Genomic DNA, 23,400 nt, shown 5'->3' on the forward strand with positions numbered 1-23,400 from the left:
TTACTTGCCTGACTGAAGAAGAAAAGAATATTCTTGTTCATCTGAAAACCAATGTACCCAACATATAATTCTTCTAATTTGAAATAATTATACTACACAAAGTGTGAAGCCATTTATTATATTTGATTCATCACATCAATTTTCCTTTAAATTGTTTAGATTATAATATGCCTTGCAAGAATCATTTCTGTAATATGTGACAAAATTTTAAGCAAAGAAGCAAAAATGCATGCACTTAATTTACTTCTGAGCAAGCGTTTGAACAAAGGCAATTCCCATATATTTTTACAAGCAAAAATAAGCAATAAAAGGAACATTGGAGAAGGAAGCTATATAAATCCTTTAGGAATATATAAGTTGAAAATTTGTTAAATCTCCTAATTACTTGCTTTCCAGTTACTTCTACATACCTTCCAAATGCTAATAGCAAAAACTCACACTTAGAATGACTAATTTGGCTTAACTACTCTATTCTTAGACTGGACATAGTTGCAGCTCAGAAGTAAATTACTGAGGTGGAGAATTGCAAAGCTTTTCTTATCTCAGGAAATACACATTGTCTAATTCTGAAGGGAACATGTGAACTGAGCAACTAAAATGTTTCTCTGGTAAGCAGGTATTTTTAAAAGGCATTTAATGCAGGAGACCCCAGTTCGATTTCTGAATCAGGAAGATCTGCTGGAGAAGGGATAAGCTACCCACTCCAGTATTCTTGGGCTTCCCTGTGGCTCAGTTGGTAAAGAATCCGCCTGCAATGTGGGAGACCTGAGTTCGATCCCTGGGGTGGGAAGATCCCCTGGAGAAGGGAAAGGCTACCCTCTGGCCTAGAGAATTCCATGGACTGTATAGTCCATGAGGTTACAAAGAGTCAGACATGACTGAGCCACTTTCACTTTCACTTTAGCTAGATTCATTAAACGTTTTACTAAATACCTGATTTTGTGACATGAACTAAGTAACAGAAGTAACACCACTGTATTAACAAATATTAGTTATTCTTGCATATTTTAAGCCATTTAAGATAGAGAAAAATATGAAAGCCCAATGTCTCTGGACCTCCCATAAATTATTTCACTGTTACACTGTTACTATAACATGCTCTTTAAGAGCATGAAGTCTGTGCATGTGTGCTAGTCACTCAGTAGTATCCAACTCTTTGTGACCCCATGGACCGTAGCCCACCAGGTTCCTCTGTCCATGGGGATTCTCCAGGCAGGAATACTGGAGTGGGTTGTCATGCCCTCCTCCAGGGGATCTTCCCAACCCAGGGATCAAACCCAGGTCTCCCACATTGCTGGAAGGTTCTTTACCAGCTGAGCCACCAGAGAACGCAACCCTAATGCCTTTGTTCCCATACCTAACCAGCAGTGATTTCTTGGAGCACTCAATTTCTATTATGTAAAATGGGCCTAGTAATGGTTTCTATCTCCTACAGTTCGGGGGAGGACAGATGAGTTTTGAACAGCATCATCTGCATAACCAGCAACAAGAAGTATCATCAGCCTCTTTGCCTATATTTTGCTAAAAAAGAAATCTCAGACATCTAAATCTATAGTAACAGTAAAATAAATTGTCATTTTCAAATCCTCTGTAACACAGCCCAGTTTGATCAGTGAAATCTTTCCTAACATTACCTAAGTTAACTAAACTGTATGGCTTTAACTATTGGCCAGAAACTCAAGATACTTGTTCTCAGGTCCAGCCTCTGGAAGTGTAGAGTTTAGACCATGACTGTGACATTTCTCTAATTTCAAATTGAGAAGTCTCTAGGAAACCTTGATATCTATAAAATCAGGTGACTCTATGGTTCTATGCAGAGGTACCATTACATTGAAATATATAACAGCTTTTGCAGTGAGGCAAGTGAGATGCTATTGTCCAAGTCTAGTGAAGATATACCATGGTAACCAAGACATCTCTTATGCTTTCTAGAGTACAAAAAAACAAACAAAAAACCCATGAACTTAAAATAATAATTCACCTCAGGAAAAAATATGCAAGGGGATGTGAAAAATTAAATATTCTCTTGATTACTTTTTAATATTTTTTAGGGTATTTTTATTTGATTTATATTGAAAATGATTTGATGGAACAATTACCCTTTTTTATTATAAAAAAAAAGAGTGATTCAATAATTGGACTGGCCACAGTGTATAATTAGAAAAATTATTTTAGGAAAATTAAGTAGCAAATGTATTAAGATCCTTATTAGGTTAGGAAATGAAAGACTATAATCCAGAGACCCATTCATGTGAGTCAGTCTTCACATTTATTCAAATAATAAAATGTCTTTAAGTTAAAAAAATGTTGTGAAAGAACAATGAAAGACTTCCTTCAACTATGTAATTGATTGAAATGCAAAATAACTTTTGAATAGTCTTCAGTAGAGAGGTATATATAATTATATTATTTTCAGCTTTAGTCTGATAGCTTTTGGTTATATAAAATAATCAGTATGATGCTCTGTACCTGACAGATAATTCAACACTCATTAATTTTGCATTGAAATTCACTCAGAGACACCCATGCAGATGAATAAATACTAGGAAGCATCTTTTTCTTATATAGAGGTAGAAAGTCAAAGACTTTTTTATATACTCCTACATTCTTTTCTTATCCTCATTAGATGAAATAAAAATGAACTGTTCTATATTGCAGCTACAGAATTCTGAAGAGTGACTAGTTGTACTACCTTTATTCAAACATTTGTTCTCTCCAATATAAAATGTAAAAATGTAGAAAACAGTAAAATGAGTCATATAATTTTTGCTCTATTGCTTTGTTTCCTGTTGAGACGAATAGTAAATGTCTAATTAATGTGTATATATGACGATACTTTTTTTCCCTAAACATATACAATTGAATTCATATCATTTGTTGAATAGCGTATCCTTTATTCACTGATTTGAAAGGCCATGCTTTTTATATAAAGCTCATTGTTTATGCAAGAATATGTTTCTGGGTTGTTTTCTGAAAGTCCATTCTTGAACTTGCATTTCACTCTGGATAACTTGAGTTTTCCACTGCAGATAACCTATGAGTTCAGCTCTACTCTTTATTCTTCCTTATTGTGGTTTTGTTTGTTTGTTTGTTTTGGCTCTTCTCAACATTTTTCCATGGATTTAGAACCAACATATGTAATTTCATTAAACAGATTTTTAAATATATTATATTTAATTAATTAATATAATTGACACTTTTAAATGTTTTTTCATTCAAAAACAGCATTACTGTTGATCAATTGAAGTATTTCTTGTGAACTAGAGCAAAATTTGCATTTTGTCCATGTATAAATGTTGTACCTTCAGTTAAATTGATTCTTATATATTCATATTTTTCATTTACAAATGAGGTATTTCTATTAAAATTTCAGTTTATTTCTGATTAATGTGAACATTCTCATTTTTTAAAGTGAATTTTGTTCCTACCGCCTTATTGAGCTTACACAATATAGTGGTTAGAGTATATACTGAACAACTAGGCTACTTGTGTTCAAGTCCCTGGGTAACTTTAGATAAAATGTGCCTCAGTCTATTCATCAGTAAAATAGGAGCAATAAAAGATAACTTCTTCACAGTATTGCTTTTATAACCAGCAGGTAATTTATAGAGACCGTCTGACATATATATATATATATGTATTGCTTTTTATATTTGGATGAATGTCAAACCTTTTGAATTTCTAGGCATAATAATAATACATCTTTGGCATGGCATGTGTGCTCAGTCATGTTTGACTGTTTGCAAACCCATGGATTGTAGCCTGCTAGGCTCCTCTGTCCATGGAATTTTCCAGGCCAAATACAGGAAAGTGAAAGTGAAAGTCACTCAGTCGTGTCCAACTCTTTGGGACACCATGAACTGCACAGTCAATGGAATTCTCTAGGCCAGAATACTGGAGTCGGTAGCCATTTCCTTCACCAGGGGATCTTCCCAACCCAGGGATCGAACCCAGGTCTCCCACATTGCAGGCAGATTCTTTACCAGCTGAGCTACCAGGGGAGCGAGAATGCTGGAGCAGGTCGCCATTTCCTTCTTCAGAGGATTTTCCTGACCAAGGGGTCGAACACTTGTCTCTTGCCTCTCCTGCAAGCAGGTTCTTAAGTTGATCCACCAGGGAAGCTGGGTAAGAGCATAGATGAATAAAAGCAGAATCATCCTTTTCTTTTAAAGAATAAGTATTGTTCATTATTTATCTTATTGCATCAGTTTCTTGCTAGGACCCAGGAAGTGACTTTATGCTTGTTACATATGGTGGTTTAGTTGCTAATTCATGTCCGACTCTTGTGAACCCATGGACTGTAGCCCACCAGGCTCCTCTGTCCATAAGATGTTCCAGTCAAGAATACTGGAGTGGGTTGGCATTTCCTTCTCCAGGGCATCTTCTTGACCCAGGGATCGAACCTGGGTCTCCTACACTGCAGGCAGATTCTTTACCGAATGAGCTACCAGGGATTACATATTAAAAAAACACTGTTTGTTGCATTTTCTTTGCATAAAAAATACTCAGTTTGGTTAACACATGGAATTTACATTGACAATATCTCTAAAAATTAATTGCCTGAATTGTCTGGGGAAATATAGTCGTTCTATTCCAAAGGTACCCAAACTGGATTACACTAATAGATTTCTTAGGAAAAGCTGGGCCTATGCAGTAAGTCCATTTTTTTTTTTTTCCCCAGAATATTCAGGACTCCTTTTTGTGTTTAACAGGGGAACAGACACCAGTCAAATATGTCTCTTAGCATCACTCTTTGTTCTTTGGATGTGCAGAAGGAACATACCAAACATAAGTTTTAATTGAGTATTAAAACCAACCACAGATTTCCAGCAAACAACAGTCATTTTGGTTTCCACAGTTTATTGCCTTTAAAATACACATTGATTTGCCATTGGTATCTTGGAAATCTCACCATGTCTTATAATCAGTTGTGTCCTGGATTCAGAAAGTATACTATGTATTTTGAGATTTTTCTCTTTTGTTTTTATTTTAATACAACTTCCAATAACATAAATTTATTCATTCATTTTTTCCCCTAAGTGAAAGTGAAATCACTGTCGTGTCCGACTCTTTGAGACCCCGTGGACTGTAGCGTATCAAGCTCTTCCGTCCATGGGATTCTCCAGGTAAAAATACTGGAGTGGGTTGCTATTTCCTTCGCCAGGGGATCTTCCAGACCCAGGGATCGAACCCAGGTCTCCTGCATTGTAGGCAGACGCTTTCACCATCTTAGTCACCAGAGGGTCTCAAATTACATAAATGGGTTTTATGTTCAGTATGACAGGCTTGGCATTAACATTCTTTTCTGTTTAATTCTCAGACACTTCGTTCCTTTTCCCCTTACAGTTAAATCAAAATAGATGATCTGGTCATTTCAGAGGTCATGGAACATTGTTATAATCCCTCCGTTCTGGTAACTTTGGTATAAAGGTTTCATTCTCTGCTGCAGGATAGCTTGATGATTCCAGGGCAAGTTTATGACAAGTTGTGGTTAATTGTACTGAAAGAATTTTATTCTAGGGCAAGGAGGTTTAGGTCTTATAATTTACTACTTACATAGGTTTAGAATTTTAGTGTGTCCTAACGCACAATTCATTTGTCTCTCAATGCATACTTGAACGTCTAATTTTAGAAGCACATTTATTTGATGATGCTTTGCAGTGTACATGACAAGCACACTAAAGTAACTCAAGTTCTGGATGCTTAAACGTTTGGAAGTTCTTCCATGTAGGGAGTGTTCTTCCATGTAGGGAGAGTCATCAGACAAGATATTTTCTCTCCCTGTAAGTCCATGAATTTTTCAGAGTTATGGACTTTTATCATATTTCTTTCTTATCTTGCATTGTGTTAAAAATGGATAGCAATCAATTGTTGTGTGTTATGAGTGATTAATGGGCTTTATTTTCTTCAACAGGTATGAGGGGCCTCAGGTTCCATGAATTCATGAAATTGTCTGGGGAGATGAGAATAATGCAATTATACCATAATCCTAGATGCTATTGATTTATATTCATCTGATGTCCTTAGTTCAGGTGACCTTTTACAATTTTCTGTATGTAGAGCAGGGTTCTTATATATATATTAAAGAAAGAAGTTGATCTTTGGGTATCTTAGTGGTGGACTAGAGGAACCCTGTAGGTTATATGCCCAATACTGTCTTTGCTTTGGTAGGTCTCATCATACATCTTGGTTAAGCAAGAGTTTATTCCAAGTTTACTCCAAGCTTGGCAACAGACAGGGAAACCTGGCATGCTGCAGTCCATGGGGTCGCAAAGAGTCGGACAGGACTGAGCAACTGAACTGAACTGGGTCATGATTAGAGCCCCAAATACAAGATTATTATAATTATATCAGCTGCAGAGCTACCTCTGGTAGAACTATTATTGACCAATTAAAAGTTCCTTGTCTCTCCACTGGGTAATGACTTATGTAATACGTGTGCGTGATTGGTAGTTGTGAAGTGTCTAGGTCTCCATTCAACTGGCTTGCAAGATTCAGATTTCCTCTGTACTATTAGGACATATCCAGACCGAACTGAGACTGTACCACATCACAGACCACACATATAAGGACATATCTGGTCCAGTGAACCTTGGCGCAGATTTCAACCAGGTGTCCAAAACAGTTCTTGGTCTAAAAATTTTTGATACAATTTATGGTAATTATTTTATGGTCATATTTCAGCTTCACCTAGCAATGTACCTGCCCATAGTAGATGTTCAAAAATATTACCTGTAGTGGATTAATCACAGGATTGCTAACAAAAGCATTCCTGTAATTCAGCAAGAATTACATTGTTAGGTATCTTTTAAAAAATGTTCTGTTTTGTTTTTATATTTTCTAATCTATTCATTTTTGTTAGTGAGTCATATCTTTATTCAACTTTGAATATACAATCCTGGCAAAATAACTATCTTTTCTCTGTAAAGTTAACATTTCACTCAAGCTTTTCTTCATAGAAATGCCTCTAAATGCTTCAGCATTCAAGAAATCTATTGGCTACGTGTGATCTTACTTCTTATAGATATCTACAATTTGTTCCTGACTCCAAACATGGGTTGATTCTAGAGGAGATACTGAAGTTGGGGAAGGGATTTTGGCTCCCCCAGTCTACTTTTACAAATGACTTAAATAATTTTTGAAAATAATCATTTCCAATGTCAATTATACCAATCCATTAGGTTTAGCCAAATATAATGCATTTTCCTTTACATAGCACACAGCCTCCTGTCTTAAGTGAATGCATGAGTGGGTGCTTAGTCACTTCAGTTTTGTCTGACTCTTTGCTACCCCATGGATTGCAAGAATACTGGAAAGGGTTGCCATTACCTCTTCCAGGGGATTTTCCTAACCCAGAGATAGAACCTGCATCTCTTGTGTCCCCTGCATTGCAGGAGGATTCTTTCCCACTGAGCCACCAGGGAAGCCCATGGTAAGTGGATACCTTGCTCGAATGTTACAAACCATGGAATGTTTATACACAAATTATGTTAAAATACTATTGAAGAATTCTATAATCTACAGTTTTATGAATAGGCAGAACTTTCAGCACTATATGAGGTAGAGTGATGAATTTGGGGGCATTTTCCATTTTGGCAATAAAAGGTCTGTTAATATTACTGATTATTTGTCCTTCCTGAGAATGTTACCAACATTAGGGAAGACAGATAACCAAATGCCCTGGGATTTCACTATAATATTGCTAGACTTCTAAACATATAGAGGAGCCATAGCAATACATTCTAGTTCCTGCGGACAGCCTATATAGATATAGTGATAGAGAATTTTTTTTTCTTTTTTTATTAGTTGGAGGCTAATTACTTCACAACATTTCAGTGGGTTTTGTCATACATTGATATGAATCAGCCATAGATTTACACATATTCCCCATCCCGATCCCCCCTCCCACCTCCCTCTCCACCCGATTCCTCTGGGTCTTCCCAGTGCACCAGGCCCGAGCTTTCTTTAAATGTTATTTACTATTCATAATCATCTTTAAATTTATCCCTTCTCCAAGTCAAGAAGTGACATATTTTCAAATGTAGTCTAACACATATGTCTATAAATGATCTCAGTCACTTATGTAATTAACTGGTTACACTATAGATAAGAGAGCCCCTGTTAACTGCTTATTCATATTTGATGACAGTATAGGTCATAAGTGGATCAAAAACACAGTTGAGCAGTTTGTTGAAAGTATAAGACACTACTGTGTAGGAGTTCACAGGTCAAAGAGAAGTGGCCAGATGAGATGCCCCAAGGCATGGAATGCATTCTGTTGTCCTTGCTGACACTGGAATCTAACTCAGTCAAGAAAATAATTTACCAGATGTAGGTCCTCAGGATAGAACACAGATCTAATTACCACCACAATCAAAGATAATGCTAATGTCACTCAAGTGGGAACAGTTCCAGCTCTCTTTTCTACTAAAAGGTGAATTGTGTTTGCTGACCCATTTTAGGAAAAAAAAAAAAATCTTAGGTTTTTCTATGGTACTTTTAGTGTTTAAAGCACTTTTTTGGCTACTTCAGCCTCCATTTCAGTTCTGTGAAAGTAGTAACCAATGCAATCTAAAAGAGTGCACAAATAATGTTGCTGATATGGTACAGTGCTAGAATAGGGTTTTGTGAGACAGCCACAACAATATCAAGGAGAATAATGCTTGATATTAAGGAATATTGGTGGCCCACAATTTTGTTTTTTGCTGTTTGTGTAGCAGGTTACAGTGTTTAAATTGGTCTATTTTTTGTTTCCTTAAATATGGTTTTGGTGGGTAAACTAAAGCAAATCAACTGCCATTATTTTATTATTGAATAGATGCCAATGAATATCACGTTATTGTTTTAGAAACATAATTATTTTCTTTTGTAGTACTGCTTATAATCTTATAATCTTGTTCTTTGAGTTAGTTGTAATGGAATATGTAAGTTATCATTATTGCTGCTATATAGATTACTCTACCCAAAGAGTGATGATGTAAGAATGAAAAGTATCATGATCTCTACTTTTGTGTATGAGGAAGTGAAAGTGAAAGTGAAGTTGCTCAGTCGTGTCTGACTCTTTTTGACCCCATGCATTGTGGCCCACCAGGCTCCTCTGTCCATGGGCTTTTCCAGGCAAGAATACTGGAGTGGATTGCCAATTTCTTCTCCAGGAGATCTCCTTGACGCAGGGATTGAACCCAGGTCTCCTGCATTGTAGGCAGACGCTTTACCATCTAAGCCACCAAGGAAATTGAGCCTCTAATCCAAAACTGAATTTATTCCAAGAACAGCATTGCTTTAAGCCTGACCCCTAACATGTCCTATAGCCTCTCTAAGACCAACAAAAAGAGATGAATGATGAACTAGGAGGTCAAAGTAGAAAAAGTTTTCCTACTACTGAAATTTAAAAAAAAAAAAAAAACTTACATTTGAAAAATTTGCAAAATTGAATGGACAAAACTTAAAACTTCTAAGAGCCCATTCAGGGCTTTGTAATGGAACTATAAAAATAAAGACTGCTAAAAGGATCTATTATTAGTTTTATAGTGAATTCATTTTAGTTAATATTGTGTTAGTAAGACCTGCATTATGGAAGAATTGCAAAGCATTGCAATGAAAAAGTTTTTCTTTTCTTTCTCTCACATTTTAAAAATACAAACTTGTCAGGCTTTTCTTTAAGAAGGCAATAGATGGCCTATGCTCTAGATTTTAGGATACTAATCCTAGCTTATTGACAATATAAAAAGTGCTTTAATTTCTTATGAAACATACTTATTGCCAGCTTCCAGGAAAGTAATTCTTAATTGTCTCTACGATACTGTTGGTGATCTAGATGTCATCATCTTCAATTTTTTTTCTGAAAAAGTTGTTTTCTATCTATATCTTAATTGTAGTAGTCAATACCATTCAATGATATGAAATATAAATTTTAATATAACTCCCATTTGAATAAGGACACAGACGTTCTGAGTAAAGGAGAATGTTTCATTTTTGAGAGGGAATATTTGCTCCTACATTGTTATACTCTAGTTATTAGTGAAACATCTTATTACAATTTTAAAAGATTATTCATCTGAGTTACATACTTCTTGTATCATGCAAGGCATAGCTAACCCAGATACTTAAGACAGAATAAGGCAAACATAGGGAAAATGAATTCATTTAAGCTTAAATTTGTTAATAAAACTCTAAAATCAAGTCCCATTGAGTTACAGAAGAGTGACAAACCTCGTTAAAGCATTTACCAAGTCTTGGTCCATGAAACAATTTTAATAAATTTAAAAGGATTGAAGTCATATGGAATACATTTTCTGTCTGCAATGAAGTTAAAATAGAACTAAACAAGTTACCTCAAAATAATTAAACACTTGGAAATAAAGAAAAGTATTTCTAAATAAACCATGTGTGTAAGAAGAAAGCACAAAGGAAAATGCTTTTAACTATGCAAAAATAAAGAGAAAACATATCCAAAGTTATAGAACATAGCAAAAACAGCCTTTACAGAGTATGTCTTTAAATATTTATTTTAGAAAAGAAATGTCTAAAAATTAATGTTCTGATATAGGAAGTTAGAAAAGAAGATGAATTAAACTCAACAAAAATGAAAGAAAAACTTTAAAAAGGAAAGAAATCAATTAAATTGAAAAATAAAAACTATTTAAAACTATTAAAACTAATAAAACTAACAAAAACTAATTAGTTTTAAAACTAATAAAAACTATTTATAAACTGTAATATTACTATAAAGACATGTGGCATTAATTATACTTCCTTATGAAAACATTTCAGAGAAATGAAAGCCAATGTGTATAGTGATTAAAAAGAAAAAAATCCTTGTATCCACAGTTTTCTCCCCAAACAAAGAAGCACTATTTATATTAGTGGATAATCTATATTTCATCTGTGTTTTGAAATTTCCTAATTGTAGGTCAGTTAGAATGTTAATGTACTAATGTGATAGGAACTTGATATTTGAGAAAAATTACTTAGGTGGTTATCACATATTTAAAAGTTTGCCTAAATTTTTTAATGTGGTATTTTCACACACACACACAAAAGAAAACATTAGATTTGGTCCAGTAATTTCATAGTCAAAAGAAAAGTAATCAATAAAATTTAACTGTCTCTTCTTCCAAATAGAATCACTCTCCACAAAGGCCAATCCATGAGTTTCTGTGAGGTCTCAGTGTAAGTGTTGTGAAAGCTACCCAACAGTACCCCTATATAAATATACAACAAGGTATATTTGATTGAGAGAATGACTACTTGAATTTAAGATACAGTCAATAAATTTAAGTGTTTTTATTTTTTACTTTTCACAGTTTTATGGGCAGTACAGGGTCCTTGGATGGTTGAAGATGCTGTGAGAAATTAAGGCAAAAAATAGTTTGTGAGATTGAATCCTATCATACATCTTATCCATTGCTTACTCTCACAGAGCTGAACACAAGAAGCAGAAGTATTTATTCCTGTTCACCAAGGTGGAAATCACAAGCAATGACAGTACACGCTCCATCAGGTATTCTCAGCCGCAAAAATGAGCGCTCCATCAGTAACTACCAAGTCAGAGAGGTGTGTACCAGGATTCTTCAACAGGCAAAAATTGTTGCCCAAGGAGAAATGTATATTGCAAATAAGCTCGATGAGTTTGTTCACAGATTTAAAGTTCTGTGTTATGTCAGCAAAAGAAAAGAATTGGTGGTTAAGAGAAGAATTTAGGGATTTCCCTGGCGATCCAGTGGTTAAGAATCTATACTTCCACTGCAGGGGACATAGGTTCCATCCCGAGGCAGGGAACTAAAATTCTGTATGCCTTGCAGAGCAACCAAAAAGTAAAATAAAATGTTTCTTTTTTTTTTTTTTTAAGAGAGAGAAGAATTTATTGAAGATCTTGAAAATGAAAAATTTAATTACTAAAATTTTTAAATATCAGTAATTGGGTTAAGTAGCAAAATGTATAAGGCTTAACAAAAAATTAACCATGTGAAAAATTAGAGGGAAGAATTTTCCCAGAACACAACCCACTGGGATAAAATGTAAAGTAAATAGGAAAAGGAGAGAGAGGTGGAGAATATTAACAGATACAGAGGTGCTAATTTCTCTCTGGTAGTTTCAGAAAATAAAGGTAAAGAGAGTGATGTGATTATTGAAGACATGAAAGCTGAGAGTTTCACACAATACAAGGAAAATGGGATCATCAGATTACAAGAACTTATTGAGCACCAGTTAGGTTAAAGCTAAACCCACACATTTCAAAACATTCTGAAACTGTTTTTTTCAAGACAGAGAGAAAATCCTAAAAGCTGGTAGAATAAAGACAAAAATTACCTAAACAGCAGTTAAGAATTAAACTGACTTCAGAATTAATATCATCAGTATTTGAGTTTACAAATCAGAGATATATTCCAAGAAAATAGTAAATAAAAAATTTTACTTTATAAATTCATTGGACAAATTGTTTTTTAGTGCACATTTGATGACTTACACAATTCTAAGTAGACTACTTAGCAAATGTATCTACACCAGAGTCTCCCTGAAAAACTCTGGCAAATATATTTCATTGAAGACGAGTAGATGAGTACAGAAGGAAGAAAACAAATACAAAAGCAGTGTTAAGCAAATAAATTAATGAACTCATTTTTGTATAAATAAGCATTTAAAAGAACACAGTTTTCTGCTAACCTAGAAGCAAAATGTAGACAGTACGGAGGGCTAGAGGAAATAAATCCTTGATGAGGTGTTTTCCCAAGAAGGTAGTGTTCTTTACAAGTGTATTAGCATGGTTAGGTTTGGCTGAGAGTAACACAAGAAATGCAAAACTGCAGTGGCTTAAACAAGGACAACATTTATTTTTTCCAGATGAAAGTCTATAGTTAGACAATTCAGGGTGGTCAGGATGGCTCTAGTGTACTTTCCCTGGGACCTAATCTCCTCTCTTTTGCCCTAACCTGCTATCCAAAAGGGTCGGACACAACTGAAGTGACTTAGCAGCAGCAGCAGCAGCTATCCAACATTCCCAATTCACCTCATGGCTTAAGTTGCTGGTTCTATTTCCAAATATCCACCTATATTCCATCCAAAAAGAAGAAAAGGGGAAAAAGAGATGAGGGCACAGAATATTGGCCAGTGGTCTCTTAATGAAGCTAAAACAAGATGTTTTGGCTTCACTCTGGCAAGACTAGTCAAACAGCCATGACACAGACCTGCTTGTGATCCATGGGTGCTTATTTACCAGCCTAAAAATCAGAGGGTACATTACTAAGGAAAGAAAGAACAGTTATCACAGAACCAACAGTTCTATCTACCACAGTGCAAGTGTCAAGTAAGATAAAGAAAAATTAGAAGAAAACTAATTAATCCAGTGGGAGACTTGAAGACAGAGACAGGGAACAACAGCATAAAGCATGATAAATAAAAAACACAGACTATGACAATTTCCCCATGTACATGTCTAAGTTTTTAATGTTACTTGTTTTTCCTTCAGCATTTATCACTGCTTATCCCCCACCTTTTGTATCCTCACGTAAATCCTGGGACTATATTTTCAATTCTCTGTATTAAACTGTGATCAGTGTGGGGTCAGCATCAATTTTTTCTTATCATTCCTTTAATAGAGTAGGCACCAATTAAGTGTCAGAGAAATTGGGCTTGAGAAGGACAGCTCTCACTGATTAGTAAGAAAACAACAGAGAGGGGGCCATGCTGTTTTAACTGCTGTAGCATCAAAGAGGGGTGTGTGTGTGTGTGTGTGTGTGTGTGTGCACGCGCGCACACTCGTTGCTCAGTCATCTCCAACTCTTTGCAACCCCATGGACTGTAGTTCCCCAGGCTCCTCTGTTTGTGGGATTTTCTAAGCAAGAGTACTGGAGTGGGTTGCCATTCCCTTCCCCAGGGGATCTTCCTGACCCAGGGATGGGACCCAGGTTTCCTGCATAACAGCCAGATTCTTTAATAATGTCTGAGCCAACAGGAAAAAATAGCATCAAAGGTGACTTTTCCTCAAAGTAAAAACTTCAAAAATTTCTAATCCAATGGGTAAACAAGATACATGATCTAGATTATTAATTAGATGTTGGGTGTAAATAGGAACAAAAGCTATTGCATTCTTTGTCTTCAGGAATGTAGCTAAACCATTGGTTTTTCTTAACATACCCTAACCTTAGGAGCTCATGACTTTTCTCATTAGACACTGCAAATAAAAATTAATTTTTATTGGAGGGAAAGTTATAATTATAGAGGTTAAAATATGAACAGCATTTTGAATAAATTAAATTTCTAGTGAATTAAATAAAAGTAATGAATGAAGGAATTGTTCTTCTGTCCTGTCAGACTCTTTGTGATCCCATGAACTTCAGCATGCCAGGCTTCCCTGTCCTTCACCATCTCCCAGAGTTTGCCCAAACTCATGTCCATTGAAATAAGTGATCCCATCCAACCATCTCACCCTCTGTCACCCTGTTCTCCTCTTGCCCTCAATCTTTTCCAGCATCAGGGTCTTTTCCAGTGAGTCATCTCTTCTCATCAGGTGGCCAAAGTATTGGAGTTTCAGGTTCAGCATCAGTCCTTGCAATAACTATTCAGGGTTGACTTCTTTTCGGACTGGCTGGTTTGATCTCCTTGCTGCCCAAGGGACTCTCAGGTGTCTTCTTTAGCACCACAGCCTGAAAGCATCAATTCTTTGGTGCATAGCCTTTTTTATGGTCCAACTCTCACATCTGTGCATAACTACTGGAAAAACCATAGCTGTGACTATATGGACTTGGCATGCTAGCATGATTATGCTCAAAATCCTTCAAGCTAGGCTTCAGCAGTACATGAACGGAGAACTTCCAGAAGTGCAAGCTGGATTTAGAATGATGGGATAGGTCTGCGCCTTTTTACAGCACACCATTATAATGTATATGTGTTTATGTGAGAGCATGTGCATATGTGTGTAGGTGGGGGTGGGTGGATGTGTATGTTCCTATGCATATATAATCTCTACTGTAGAGAAAAAATATAACCCAGATTTTTATGAATAAAAAGGCTTATGCATTCCTACTTTCGGCAGTGTAGTAATAACATACTTCTATTAAACACAGAGTATATTCTTTACTAATCCTGTTGAAGGTACTGCAGTTGCTGATTTCAATTAGGAAAGATACTGAGGCAAGGATTCCAAGGAAACCTTTTGCTATCAGTGATATATAGAAACCCTGAAATTTCAAAAGACAGGCAGCCAAGACATAGTTGTATTAACAGATAGTGCATGTAGTTATAGCACACAGGAAATAGAAGAAAAGGAAAGACATAGGGTATGTGATGGGGTTCTGATTTCGTCCTGATTTTGGCAGTGATTTCGAGTGAATGTATCTATCAAACTCAGTGAATTGTACAATTTAAATGGGTACAGTTTATTGGCCTTTAATTATTCCTCAATAAAGTTTAGAAAAGTAAAATAAAAATTTTACTTTACCACCAAAAAAGCTTTCCTTGGATTACACAATAAGATCATAGAAAAATTAGAGATTTCCCACTTATCATCGCCCTAAAGTGGCAATAAGCTGACAATAATGGGATGGGGAGTCCACCAGTTTGGACTTTGCTGATATTGGCAGCAGGAAGAAGCCAGCACTTCACCTGTGCCTCCAGATAGGAATTAAAATTGAGCCTTTTCCAGGTCACTTCTTATTTTCTAACTCAAGAATAGAAAACACTCATGTACTTGTCATCTCCATGAGGCTTATTTCTTTTTAAAATAATAAAAATTAAAATACACAAGCAGTTTTTCCCTCACCTATATTTGCCTTCGGTCCTTGTACTATACCATCATCTTTTCCCATATGTCCTGCTTTTCCTTTCCATTCTAAATAATTCATTTTTAAACATATATAGACAGATTTAGAAATAATTATGATTACAATTCATGCAAAGATGGGCTCAATAAAGGACAGAAATGCTTCTTCTAACAGAAGCAGAAGATATTAAGAAGAGGTGGCAAGAATACACAGAAGAACTGTACAAAAAAGATCTTCATGACCCAGATAATCATGATGGTATGCTCACTCACCTAGAACCAGACATGCTGGAGTGTGAATTCAAGTGGGCCTTAGGAAGCATCACTACGAACAAAGCTAATGGAGGTGATGGAATTCCAGGTGAGCTACTTCAAATCCTAAAAGATGATGCTGTGAAAGTGCTGCACTCAATACGTCAGCAAATTTGGAAAACTCAGCAATGGCCACAGGACTGGAAAAGGTCAGTTTTCATTCCAGTCCCAAAGAAAGGCAATGCCAAAAAATGATCAAACTACTGCACAATTACACTCATCTCACACACTAGTAAAGTAATGCTCAAAATTCTCCTACCCAGGCTTCAGCAATACATGAACCATGAACTTCCAGATGTTCAAGCTGGTTTTAGAAAAGGCAGAAGAACCAGAGATCAAATTGCCAGCATCTGCTGGATCATCTAAAAAGCAAGAGAGTTCCAGAAAAACATCTATTTCTGCTTTATTGACTATGCCAAACCTTTGACTGTGTGGATCACAATAAACTGTGGAAAATTCTGAAAGAGCTGGGAATACCAGACCACCTGACCTGCCTCTTGAGAAATCTGTATGCAGGTCAGGAAGCAACAGTTAGAACTGGACATGGAGCAACAGACTGGTTCCAAATAGGAAAAGGAGTACGTCAAGGCTGTATATTGTCACCCTGTTTATTTAACTTATATGCAGAATACCTCATGAGAAACGCTGGGCTGGAGAAGCACAGGCTGGAATCAAGATCGCCGGGAGAAATATCAATAACCTCAATATTCAGATGACACCACCCTTATGGCAGAAAATAAAGAAGAACTAAAGAGCCTCTTGATGAAGGTGAAAGAGGAGAGTGAAAAAGTTGGCTTAAAGCTCAACATTCAGAAAACTAAGATTATGGCATCCGATCCTGTAACTTCATGGCAAATAGATGGGGAAACAGTGGCTGATTTTATTTTGGGGGGCCTCAAAAATCACCACAGATGGTGATTGCAGCCATGAAATTAAAAGACGCTTACTCTTTGGATGGAAAGGTATGACCAACCTAGACAGCATATTAAAAACAGAGACATTACTTTGTCAACAAAGGTCCATCTAGTCAAGGCTATGGTTTTTCCAGTAGTCATGTATGGATGTGAGAGTTGGACTGTAAAGAAAGCTGAGCGCCGAAGAATTGATTCTTTTGAACTATGGTGTTGGAGAAGACTCTTGAGAGTCCCTTGGACTGCAAGGAGATCCAACAAGTCCATCCTAACGGAGATCAGTCCTGGGTGTTCATTGGAAGGACTAATGTTGAAGCTGAAACGCCAATTCTTTGGCCACCTGATGTGAAGAGCTAACTCCTTTGAAAAAAACCCTGATGCTGGGAAAGATTGAGGCCAGGAGGAAAAGGGACCGACAGAGGATGAGATAGTTGGATGGCATCACTGACTCAGTGGACATGAGTTTGGGTAAACTCCAGGAGTAGTTGATGGATAGGGATGCCTGGTGTGCTGCGGTTCACGGGGTCGAACTGACAATTACAATTATGACTATGTTATATATGTAATGTACTTATATTCTTTGGCTGTTCCTACTGAGAAGTCCAAGAATCTATGATTATACTGAACATTCAGATCTAAATTTCTACTTTGCATCCTTTACTAAAATCAACCATTATTCCTCACAGAAATGCCAAGTTTCAGGACTGTAGTAGAAATGAACCTAGAATATCTTGCTGGGTCATAAAGAAAAAAAAAATGTTCAAAGAACAGTTGGGACACATCAAAGTGAAAAGAAAGCTCCTTTAAAGGGGAACCTCCCTGGATAACTTGGCTTCCCTGGTGGCTTAGATGCTAAAGTACCTGCCTGCATGTGGGAGACCTGGGTTCAATCCCCTGGAGAAGGGAATGGTAACCCACTCCAGTACTCTTGCCTGGAGAATCCCACGGACTGAGGAGCCTTGTGGGCTACAGTCCACAGGGTTACAAATAGTCTGACACGACTGAGCAACTAATACTTCCACACTTTCAAGCATCAAAGTAATTAATGATGCTGCTGCTAAGTCACTTCAGTCATGTCCACTTCTTGGTGACTCTGTGGACTGTAGCCTTCCAGGCTCCTCTGTCCATGGGGTTCTCTAGGCAAGGTTACTGGAGTGGGTTGCCTTGTCCTCCTCCAGAGGATCTTCCCCACCAGGATCGAGCCCACATCTCTTATGCCTCTTGTAGTTAATAATAGTGGTGGGTTAAATCCCATGGAATAAAATAGGAGTTGCAGACTCCATACATACATAAGTAAATGTTTATGGTAGGACTGCCATAACAAAATGTTAGATACTCAGTGGCTTACTTAGAAGAAATATATTTCCTCACAATTCTGGTGGCTAAAAGTTCAAGTTTAAGATATTAAGTTGGTTTCTTCTGAGGCCCTTTCCTTGACTTGTAGATAATAGTCTTCTTATGCCTTCACATGGTCTTCCCTCTGTGCAATGTCTGTGTACTAATCTCCTCTTATAAAGACACCAGGGATATTGGATTAGTACCCACCTACACCACCACATTTTAACTTAACTACCTCTTTAAAAGTTCTATCCACATATACAGTCACATTATAAATGAAAGGTTAGGACTTCAGCATATGAATTTTGGAGAACACAAGTCAACATATAACAAATAAGAACAAAGGCTCATTAGCAGAAAGAGCCTTAACATGATCTTCCTATAAGAAAACCAGTCATAACCTAATCCAATATGAGTCCATATTAAGTAGTTGTATCTGCAAAGACCTTGTTTCCAAATAAGGTCAAATTTAACACTCTGGGTGGACATGAATTTATGGAGAACCCTGTTTAACACTTTAAAAAGACTTTCCGTTGAAATTCAAGGCTATGTTTTTCCATTGGCTTTGCAAATGCTAAAAAATATATACAGTATTTTTTATGTTAAATCAAGATAATAGTGAGCTGTTTTATAAAAGAGGATTTCAACATTATATCATGTTCCACTCACAAATACTTCTTTTAAATATTAGTAAATATTACTAGAAGCTTATAATATTCCAATAATTTATAAAGAATTAATTGCTTCTAAAATATATATTATACTTTGTTTTATCATATATTTGGAAAGTTTTTTCATATATCTATGTATTCCTATGGTTCTTAACACTAATGTCCTCTATACAATAATAGATTAAGATTACTAGATTGCTATATTCTATAATGACTTTTGGTAGAATTCTTGCACCAAAGTGATAACATACTATATAAAATGGTGCAGAATGCTATAGTTCATCAAAGTTCTTGATGAATTCTTGAATATGAAAATATGCAATATCTAAATTTAAAGTTTGTCATTAAAGTAATAAGATTAATTCTTTTATGATGATTCATTATTTAGAAACTTATTTCATTTTTTGCAACAAAATATTTTGACATGCTCATGTTGAAATAAGTCCTAGATATATATTGTTTTTAAGTATAATTAAATAATCCATATTACATATAAATAATATTTCTATATTTTATGATTATTTATGACATTAAATTATTTGTCAAAGCAAAATAAAGTTAGGAAACAGTGAAAAATAAAAATATTCTCTTTGAAGCAAAATGATATGTTTAGTTAAGCTTGAGTAGAATTAATTATGTAGCTAACAGCACATGTTCTACCCAATAGATACCATCAAAGTTCAAAGCTAATCAGTGGAAAGATAGACAAACTGTCTAGATGTTTGTTTTCCTTTTTTATCAATATTTTTAAAATTATAGTGCATAAAACAACAGCAGATTTGTTTATTTTTCACTAAATGTCAAATGAGTGAGGATTCTTTATTTCAGTTGACTGGTGAATAATGAAAGAAAAAAGCTGATTAGTGAATGCATTATTTTGCAGAAAACCATTCTGACATAACAGAAACACAGTAATTTACACCATAGTAATTATGAAAAATTTGACAATTAACATAATACACAAAGTAATTGGAGGCATTTTGCCATTTATTATTGAGAGACACATATTTGATTCATCAATATATCACAGAATTGTGTGTGTGTATTCACACTCTTCCATTGAAAAGTATTTTTCTAGTTTAATTTTCTTATTTATTGAATTAGTTTCCAGGGAATATTTAGTACCTCTGAATGATATGCTCTGTATTTTATTTTTTATAATAAACAACTTTATCAAGCACATAATTAGTTGGGAATGTATTTTAAAGAATATATTTAGGATGATCATTTAACTTTTATTTCCTAAGACTCTATGCAAATTTATGTTACTCAGCACAACTTGCTCTCAAATATCTTTTTCCTTTAAATTAACAAGATATTGGTCATGTGTAAAACATTATAATGCACCTTAATATAATTTCTGTGTCAAAAATTACTCTGCTATATACCTCTGTTAATTAAGTTATCCACTAAACTTCAGAAACATGCGATAAATGCAAAGTTTAGAAAATATTAAGGTCAGGGTTTTGAGAAAGTTTTCTATTGTTTTTAAGTTGAAATATTATAAATGAAACTTACTATAAAGTCTGGAAAGTATTCATATTCCAAAGAGACATCTCTTAAAACAATACTGCATATAAACTGCAGACTTTATAATTTCAATTGTTCAATAAAAGAACACATAGATGAAATTTCTAAATGTAAGCTTAATCTTGTGTCAAACTAAGTAGGGAAATCAATTTTTAAATGTGACAAAATTAAGGTTTTATGTTTCAAAAGGGACTCTTGTATACAGGAAAAAAAAAAAAAGGAAAAGACCTGTTCCATGCACAACATCAAAACTAAATTTGTACAAACTTTCATTCCAGGTAGATGAAATAGATGGGCTTTTCCTTATCCTTCTGCTGAGTACAAGTAAAAACCCAGCACATTACATACACGTCAAACATAAGATGACTTTGGAAAGTATTCTTTGGAAATAGTCTCCTAAATATTTGTTTCAGAAAGGCAGTGATTTTCCTTCAATTTGTATAGTTTATTGACTGATGCTTTTAAAAGAATTAAGGCTTTCCAAATCTTCAGATGATTTATGAGATGATTAGAACATTGATAACTATCTAACATTAGATAATATTCAAATGCTTAAATTTTCAAACAGATTTTAGTTATAAGTGAAATGAGGATTTGTAATCATGCACTGAATAATTTTCTCATCATTGACTGAGAGAGTAGGAAATCCAGGTCATCTATACATTCATTCCCCAAATATTTATAGTGTACCATGTGCCTTTCATATGCTACTTGTTATGATGAGTTCAAGTACAATGGCAAAGAAGAGATGCAAAATCCTGAGGTCAAGTTGCATATAGGATCATAAGGGATTGAGTCTGAGTTAAATGAGACTCAGGTAGTAGGCATGAGTGAAATGTTGAAAGAAGAAAGACTGGGCCTAAATTCCTGCAGGTTGTGTCCTGGAACTCATGGGTTGGGTTTTCCTGAGAGAACAGCTCTTACAAAAGGAAACAAAGTAGTTAGGTCCCCCATGAGATGAATTAGGAGTAGAGGATCAGGTGCCCCAGTTGGCAGCAGTAAGAACAAAGTCTCTTGATACTCATGGGTTTTAAATAACATATGAAAGCATTAGGATTTGGAAGTGTAATGCCTGCTACAAAACGGAGTGAAATTCTGGCCCTTTGTAAGAAATGTCTACCTTTACACCTCCAGCCCCCATTCACTGGCACCCTGTTTTTCAGCTACTCTATGAAACTGAGTTTTAATGTTTTATAGAAGTTTTAATGCTTACAGTACCTCACACTGCCTTTTCTTGACTTAATCACTGAAGGAATAATTTCATTCTCAGATCTTGAAAAACATATTTATGCTTGTTCCTAGAACAATCAGTTTTCTCAAGGAACTATGAAGAATACACTGCTTTGAAAGATGATTATAGAATGTACCATATATTTTAAATATTCAGCTGATAGTATAGCTGATAATAACCTTCAAGTTTTTGTCATTAATTTTAAATTGTCTATTAGAAAAGAAATGCATATTCAGCATAGGTAGGACATCACTGCTTTATTTACACATATTTCAAGGTAATATGAAAAAGTCCACTCAAGCTTTCTTAATGGCCAGTTGAGAGAAAGGGCATTTTAGATAAGATCATATGGAAAGAGAATACAAATTAAAAGCTGTAATATCCTTCATACTAATCACAAAAACCCCTCCTATTAAACACGTTTTTCTACATTTAATTCTGGGAATATTTAAGCCAGTCTTGGACAAAGTGGTAACATAAAGCTATCAAAAAAACTTCTATTCAGACAAGTAATTTTAGTAGACTTTGTTTCCCCACACAGCATTTAGTTGGTCTTAATTATGGGGTAATATAAATTATTTTTCACATGATACAAATTATGTTTTTTTTCTTAATCTGAAAAAAATACAGAAGTGAAATTGGTAAATGTTGTAATAATTAGTTGAGCAAGAGACTATTTAGAATGAAAAGTGAAAATGACTCAGTTGAGTCTGACTCTTTGTGACTCCATGGACTCTGTAGCCCATGGAATTCTCCAGAGGCCAAAAGACTGGAGTGGGGAGCCTTTCCTTTCTCCAGGGGATCTTCCCAACCCAGGAATCAAACCCAGGTCTCCCACATTGCAGGCAGATTCTTTACCAGCTGGGCTACAAGGGAAGCTCAAGGATACTGGAGTGGGTAGCCTATTCCTTCTTCAGCTGCTGCTGCTGCCAAGTCGCTTCAGTCATGTCCGACTCTGTGTGACCCCATAGACGGCAGCCCACCAGGCTCCCCTATCCCTGGGATTCTCCAGGCAAGAACACTGCAGTGGGTTTCCATTTCCTTCTCCAATGCATGAAAGGGAAAAGTGAAAGTGCAGTCGCTCAGTCGTGTTGGACTCTTGGCGACCCCATGGGCTGCAGCCTACCAGGCTCCTCCGTCCTTGGGATTTTCCAGGCAAGAGTACTGGAGTGGGGTGCCATTGCCTTCTCCGCCCTTCAGCAGATCTCCCCAATTCAGGCATCAAACCAGGGTCATCTGCACTGCGGGTGGATTCTTTACAAACTGAGCTATCAGAGAAGCCCCTTATAATGAAAAGAAAGCATTAATTGATTGCTTTTTCCATAGTTTTCTTCTCTATCTTATTTATTAATACCAAAACTTGAGAAAAATATAACAAATGCTTCTGAGATCTTGCCTCAAGTAATAAAACCTAACAAGGTATTTGTTCTTGATGATTATTAAAAGCTGTAATAATTAAAATAATTAAGCTGTAATAATAAAAAGCTTTTAATAATTACAGCATTCACTTTGTTGTTCTTCTCTAGTCCATTCTCTTACTACCCAGCCCCAAATCAAAGTTGATTATGTTATATTGTAGTAAATACTTTTATATATTTTACTAAGTGCATCTATAGCTAGATGTAAGGTATTCAGGGATTTTTGTCT

At 35.6% G+C, this 23,400-nt stretch overlaps 1 non-coding gene across 1 annotated transcript; it reads right to left on the minus strand.

The window, feature by feature from the left end:
- Positions 1-9,160: 9,160 nt before the first annotated feature.
- On the minus strand, positions 9,161-9,233 carry TRNAC-ACA. Its single transcript has one exon. It is a non-coding gene; the product is annotated as a tRNA-Cys (tRNA).
- Positions 9,234-23,400: the final 14,167 nt, after the last annotated feature.

The sequence above is a fragment of the Cervus elaphus genome, chromosome 25 (assembly GCF_910594005.1).
Source record: "Cervus elaphus chromosome 25, mCerEla1.1, whole genome shotgun sequence".
In the NCBI taxonomy this organism is placed as follows: domain Eukaryota; kingdom Metazoa; phylum Chordata; class Mammalia; order Artiodactyla; family Cervidae; genus Cervus; species Cervus elaphus.